Source organism: Trichosurus vulpecula, chromosome 2, assembly GCF_011100635.1.
Source record: "Trichosurus vulpecula isolate mTriVul1 chromosome 2, mTriVul1.pri, whole genome shotgun sequence".
Taxonomy (NCBI): Eukaryota; Metazoa; Chordata; class Mammalia; order Diprotodontia; family Phalangeridae; genus Trichosurus; species Trichosurus vulpecula.
Window position 1 is genome coordinate 44,249,257 of NC_050574.1, and position 7,675 is coordinate 44,256,931.

Sequence of the window (7,675 nt, forward strand, 5' to 3'; positions counted from 1 at the left end):
TTTTTGTACATATTCATTGTCTCCCTTATTAAAATGTAAACTCAGTTCTGTGTTATAAAGGACAACTCTCCAGGAAGGGGAACCAGATAGATACAAGAGGAAATCTAGTCGATGTGAAAACAAAACATATGAATAAAATTTTATTTTTTCAAAAATACCAAACATTCATGTAGCACTTTTTAAGGTTTGCAAAATGTTCATATATATACACACACGTATACACACACATATATGTGTATATGTATATGTATGTATACGTATATATAGATGTATTAACTCAATGTAAACTCATTGTGAATAGGGATTGTTTTATTCTTTGTACTTGTGTTCCCAGCTCCTAACACAGGTCTGGCACACAGTAGATGCTTAATAAAGATTTGTTGATTGGTTGATCTTTGACCAACCAGCTCATTTTACAGAGATTAAATTATTTTCCACAGGTCACATAGATAGAAAGGTTAGTGATCAAACTGCTAATTCAGGGAATCCAACCTGGAATATTTGCTGATCCTTATCACAAGGCTATCTCTAGCCTTTAGCCAAAGGGTAGTCACATTTATGGAAGGCAGAGGTTCAGAGGTCATTAGCACTTTAACATGTGAGAGTGAATATAAGCTCCATAGGAGTAGGGACTTTTCCATTCCTTGTTTTACATCCCCAGTGCCTGGCACTTAGTAAATACCAATTGATTGACTGACTGTGACCCCTCCTGGGAGTATTTGCTTTTACACTGACCTACTGGAAGGAAAGGATTCTGGGATTAAGGGGAGAAGGCAATTTATTTCCCAGGGAGTCAGAGTAGTACAGTGAAATGAGTGGTATCTCTGAAGTCAAAAGAGCTGGCTTCAAATTCTGACTACTACCTCTGTGACCACCCCAAGAAAGTCACTTAAGCCTTGGATTTCCTCTCTGTAAAATTGAGGGGGCTGGACTACATAGGGTCAAGAATCAGAAGGGACCTTTGAGATCCCCTGGTATTTTAGAGAGAAGGAAACCGAGCCCAGAGAGGAAGTGGAACTAAAACCTAAGTCTTCTGACTCCAAATCCAGGGTTCTTTCCAATTCCTTAGGTGGTTTAGAATTAGATGGATCTTTCCTGGGATCCCCTTAAATTATGCCACTTCTCATCACACATACTGAAAAGATCAATCTTTTGGCTAAGCTAACTAAATATGGAAGAACAAAGCCATTTGCTCTGAATTTTGTGACTGTAGTCTTCAAGGGGAAAGTCTTCCTTTGTCCCCATTCAACCTACTGAGTCCCTGCATTATTGGGGGGCTACATGGGCTCAGGGTTCTTAGCTTTAGGGCCCTTGTGAGACAACTACAATAATTCTCAGGAAGCAATTTCCAGAGGGCTCCTGATTCCTCTTTCCCTTCTCTCTGCCACCATCTATTTTCCTTTCCTCATTCAGTAATCTACATACAGCTAGAACTGCCTCCCTCCCACCCCCATCCCAACCATCTGGCATATGAACCTTTGCCTTCGGGTATTTATATGAATCAATCTCCCACCGTATTGGAAAAGACAAAAGTCAGATGCCGTTTACTAGTCCAATCTCCTCATTTTACAAAGGAAGAAACCAAATCCAAGTGGGGATGTTGTTTAAGCTTGAGGTGTTGGCCCTGTTTATCTTTATTCTGCCACATTAGGTTGGACTTTAGGACCAGGGCAGTGTGGTACAGTGGAAAGACCAGTAGACTTAAAGTCAGAAGACCTGGGTTTAAACCCAGCTTGTGTGACCTGCAGCAAATCAATTTATTTCTCTGAGCTTCAGTTTCTTCATCTGCAAAACGGGGGGTGGGATGCTAAGTGACCTCTGAACCCCCTTCTATTTCTAGACCTATGTTTCAGTACAGATAGATATACCCTTTTTTGATCATCCTGAGCCTCAGTTCCTCATTCTCAAAATTTGGGTGTTGGACTAGATCAAAGATTCTTAACCTTTATTAGTGTCTTAGAGACTCTTTGGCAGTGTCTGGTGAAGTCTATGGACTCCTCAGAAGTATGTTTTTTTTAAAAAAAACAAATTCATAATTGAAGAAAATGCTGAATTTAAGTTAAAGATTAATGAAAACAAAGATGTAATTTTTTCCCTATCCAAATTCACAGACCCCTAGGTTAAAACTCCATGAAATAGAGGGTGCCTTCCAGATCGAAATCTATCATCCCATGAGACCTGAGAAGAGAAGGGACATGTCCAGGGTCACATAGAAAATCAAGGGAAGAGCTAGGGTGGGGGTAGCTTTCCTGTCTTCCAAGCATTGACCCTGGGCTTTGAAGCCTAGAGAAGACAGAGGCAATGATGCTAGGTGGCAGAATTAGGAAAGATGAGGCCCAGACTCTAACCCTACCCTAGCAAGGATTTAGGAAAAGGAGAGTGGGGGAAGGACAGATTGTAAACAAACAATGGAGAAGAGAGATTGTCCAGAGGGCAGATGCTGTGAGGAAAGGACATTAGTTATTCTCATTTGGGTCACTGTAATCTGATTCTTCATGAGCTTGATTATATCATGCTGATGGATGGTCATGGTGTCTAGATTGAATTTGGAGTTAATTTATGACAGTCTGAAACATCCATTGCATGGTGGAATGTTATTTGAGATAATTTGCACATTTCCCATGATAACTAGGTAGGAGGGAGTCTAGGATAAAAGGCTAAATGTTTGGGAGGAGAGAGAGTATTTGCCAACTGCAATCAGCTCCCTGGGGAGATGTGGCAGGGCCCTGAGGGGAAAACACTCGAGAAGATTTTAAAATGGAAACTGGGAATGAAAAAGCAGAGGGGGTGGAAGTAATGGAGCCACAAACCTCACATAAGCCTTGTGGCTTGTCTGCTTGTTGCATGGATAGATACATGGATGGATGGATGGACGGGTAAATAGATGGATGGATGGATAGGTGGATGGGTGAATAGATGGGTGGATGGATGAATGGATGAATGGATAGATGGATGGATGGATAGATGGATGGATGGATGGATGGATGGATGGATGGATGGATGGATGGATGGATTGGTGGATGGATGGATATGTGGATGGATGAATGGATAGATGGATGGATGGATGTCTTGAAGAGGGCTTCAGTTTCAGCTGCAAAATGAGTAGGTTGAACTAGCTGACCCTTGTGTCTATATCAATGATCCTATGATCATCACTAGGTTGGCCACTGGGTGATGTATTTTTGGCCACCACAACTTTTAAACACCATTCAATTCAATTGAAAAAGTATTTATTAAGCACTGGCTATATACAAGAAACACTCTGTTATCAGATAGAGTACTGGAATCAGAGTCAGGAAGACCTGAGTTCAAATACAGCCTCTGATGCTAACTAGTTATATGGGCAAGTCACTTCACATCTCTCAGGCTCAGTTTCCTCACCTGAAAAATGAGGATAACGTATAGAACCTATCCAACAGAGTTGTTGTGAGGATCTAATGAGATAATATATGCGAAGCACTTTGCAAACCTTAAAGCACTACAGAAATATAGCTGTTATTATTATAACAAAGCACAGTGCTGGGCCCTAGAGACAAAAACGTTTTTGTTTGGGTTTTTTTTAAATAGAATAGTCCCTGCTTTCAAAGAGCTAACATTCTGCTGACCAACTCAGGGTGGTGATCTAAACCAACTAAGGGAGTGTTCTCACTGATGAAATTATCCTATTATAGAAGCTAAGATTGGAAGGGAATGTCAGTGGCCATCTAGTTGATCCCAACCCTTTTTAGGGAGCAGGGATGGGAATGGATATCCTTGATATAGGGTACTCCCAGGATGGAAACTCTCTCTACCAGCACAAACCCATAGCTCTTGTACAGTTTTTGGTCATAGAGATTTGCCCAGAAGGAAGGCTCTCCCTGAGAGCCTAGCTTTCTACCTACTAGGTAACTGCCTGAACCCAGCCCTGAACAAAAACTGCCCTCTACAACACCACTGGCCAACGATCCTCCAGCCTCAGCTTAAAAACCTCTAAGGGACCCCACTGTCTCCCACTTTGGGGTGGCCTATCCCACTTCAGAACCCTTCTCATTGTTGGGATATTTTTTTCTTACATTAAGCTTACACTCTCTTCCTCTACAGCTTCAACCATGGCTCCCTGTACCGCCAGCTGGGGCCCAGAGAAGCACAGACTTTCAAGGATTGGAAATCAGTCACTGCTTCTTGCCTGTCATCTTTTTCCTGGTTAAATTCCTGCAGCTGAGCTTTGAAAGTCATCCTGAGGCTACACTGGAAAGAGCCCTGAAGAAGGTTCTGAAAGAGTTATAAGACTTGTGTTTGATTGCATCTTCTACCTGTGTGACCCTGGGTAAGTCATTAACTGCCCTGGGCCTATTTCCTCATCTGGAAAAGATGGGGTTGAACTGGATGCCCACTGAGGCATCTTCCGACACTACACACACACACACACACACACACACACAAACACACACACACCCCAGACATGCCTCTGAGCTCACAAGGTATTTCCAAGTAATGAAAGCCTTCTGGGCTAACCTGGGTTGGGAGTTCAAAAAAAAAGGCCCTAAAGTGTCCCTCATTCATGGATCACTCACATTATGTCTAAATTCAGGAGGCCCTGGGGCCCAATAGAACACTATAATTATTTTCCCTTGGCAGTTGAGGCAAAGCTGCCCCTGAATATTCAGGAGGCTCTCCCATAACCAGCTCCATATTATGCTCTTGGTCCCTCCCTTCTGAGCCACTAACATCATTTAAGCTAGTAACATCAGGCTCCCCCAAGAAACTTGGGCCAGTGCAAAGACCACCCTCACCTATATCCTCAGCAAGGTCCTACCTATGATATAGGACTTGTTTCACAGAATCCAAGATCCATAGCCCAAAGGAGGTCATATTTGTAAAACACTTAGCACAGTGCCTGGCACACAGTAGGCACTTCAGTGTTTATTTCCTTCCTTCCTTCCTTCAATAGAAAGAGACCCTGAAATTAAGGTCCAATTCCCCCATTTAACAGACAAGTCTCAGAGGGGTCAAGAGACTTGTCTAGGGTCACAAAGAGGCAGACACAGGCCTCCTCCTGCCTTCTCATCGAATGCTTCCCCCATGACAACACCCTGCCATTTGTAGAAAGAAGAAACAAGGCACAAATCACATCGCAGCCACTGTCCCATGAGCACCAGGTCCAGGCTTCTGTCCATGTGACTCCTTTGGTCTGCACTTGGCTGGGCTGTGAACCTTCCAGTAAGCATCTTCTTTCTCCCCTCCTTCCTGGTTTACTATCAATTACATGACTATTCCCCAGTCTCCCACTGCTCCTCAGAAGGTATTGAGCAATGGAGTTCGATTCAGTGAGTTAAACATGTCTGAGCTGGGCCCTCTTTCCCAGTCCCCAAAAAACCCAATTCTCATTTTTTTTGTCTTTATTCCATTGATTTAGAATCCAATGATTTCCATTTCCCCAACTCCCATGCCTCCTAGGAGGAAAAAGAGGCTGGGGGCCTAGCCCCCTCCCCCCCTACTCCCAGGGCCCATCCTCTCAGGTTGCTAGTTTCCTTTGATCACAACACCAGACAAGGCACAGGTGACCCAGGCACTGAGTTACGGGGGCTAGAGGACCCATAAATCCAGTCTTCTCCACCTTCCCCCAGTCAGGGGCTGCTATATCCTTTTGGCTGGGAAGTAGAAGCCAAGGTTGGGGGGGGGGGGTGGAGAGACTCATGGGCTTCAGCACTTCCAGGAGCCTGAGATGGATTTTCCAGTCAGTGGCAGCCCCTTCTTACCTCCCCTGCAGTTTGATGGATGAGCTTGGGGCAGGGTCTTTGTCCTGGGCTCAGGGCCTGAGTGATTTCAATAGTTGGGCCGGGAAGTGTGAGGCATTAATTTGGCCCCCATGGGTTTGGTGGCAGACTGAAAGGAGAGGGGAGGGGAATAGAGGAAAGGGAGGCAGGGAGGAGGGGGGTAAAGGGAGGAGAAACCAGAGATGCTCTTCCCTCTTCACCCCTCCTTTTCTCTTCCAACCTGGAGGAGGGAGACTGAGAAAGTACGCTTACAGCTGACATCAGCCCAGGTGTGCAGGAAGGGGTGGGGTGGGGGGGCACACACTGCTCTTCCTTACCCCTTCAGATTAAAAGTCCCAGCGTCAACCCACACTCGCAGCCCAAAGCAAACCCTAAAGCCCTAGGAAGGTCGTTTCCTGACCCCCCCTTCTCCCACCACTCTGACTTTCTGATGTTCCGCCAGGGCCCCACTGGTCTTCCTCCATCCGTCCTCCCCCACCTCCCCCCATTGATTTGTTCCATTCCATTTGACAGGAAAAGGGGATAATCTCTTTGGGGACCGCCAGTCCCCGGCCCGGCCAGACGCTCCCGCCAGCTGAGCGGGCTGCCTTGATCTCATTGTTGGGGTCCCGCTTCACGTCCCCCGCGGCTCTGGGCATCCGTTCACTTTGGGAGGGGAGGGTAAGGGAGGGGAGGAAAAGGAAGGGGTCCCGGGGGCCGGCTCTGGGCCCAGATGCTGCACATCCCCGGCATCTGGGTCCCCGTCTGAGGTCCTGAGCCTGCCCGGGGACCCCAGCACGGAAGGTGGGGGCGGGGGGTGGGATGGAGATGGGGGCCAAGTTGGAGCCATACGTACTGGGAGGTTCGGGCCCCCGCCGGTCCCCCGCACGCCTCCGGCCGCGCCGCCCTTTGTCTGCTCCCTTTGTCTCCAAGTCTCTCTCTCGCGCAGTACCTCTGCCTCTGGGGAGCCGCCAGGCGGAGAGCAGCTGGCGGGGGCGCGCGGGGGCTCGGGAGCGCGCGGGGGGAGCCGGCCGGGCCCCCTGCCGCCGCCTGCATTGTAGGGCAGGTGGGCGAGCCGGCAGATCTCCCCTGGCCCCGCGGCTGGTGGCTGCCTAGCCCGCCCCCGCCCCCGCCCCCCGGGTAACTTGGCTCCTGGTCCCCTCTCCCTGCGCGCCCCTCCCCCGCCCCGTGTCCCCTCCCCTTCCCACCTCTCGGGTCCCCTCCTCCCTCCCCTCCCTCTCACATCTGCACATTCTCCCACTGCTAGTCCGCCAGCGGTCTTCCCTGCGCTCTCGGAGGCGCACCAGTCCCCTCAGCCTCCCGCGCCCCGGCAGGCACACCCGCTCGCCACTACCTCGGGCTGCCCGAGCGCTGGACAGGTAAGCTCCTGGGCCGGCCTCACAGCCAGGTGCCTGGGGAGAATTTGCCCTCCTTCGGCGCTATCTGTCCCTGGAAAAAGGTGGGTCACCTGCGAAAGAGCTCGCTCCCTCGGCGGAGGGCTGGGGGACAGGGGGAAGAGCGGACAGAGGGGAGGGCTAGGAGTTCTGAACCTAACGGAGAAAGCGCAGCCGCTTCCTTGCCTATCTCTCTTCTTCTTTTTCTTCTGACTCCCTCCCGGCGTCTCTCCTTTCCTCACCTTCCCTCTTTTTTCTGTTTTCTCAGCTTCACCTCTCTCTCTATCCATCTCTCTCTGGCCTCTCTCGCACTCCTTTGCTTACTTTCGCTTCTCCTGCGCTCTCCACCGCACTTCGACACGCTCATTCTCTTCTTTCTTTCCCTCTTCTCTCTCTTTCTCTTCCTCTTGGTCTTTCCATACCTTTGCATTCTCACCTTCTCTTTTCTCTCCTATTCCCTTTCTTTCGGTCTTTCCATGTCTGTATCCTTAACTTCTCCTGTGTCTCGGCTCTCCACGTAGATTCCTCTCACCTCATCTACAGGGC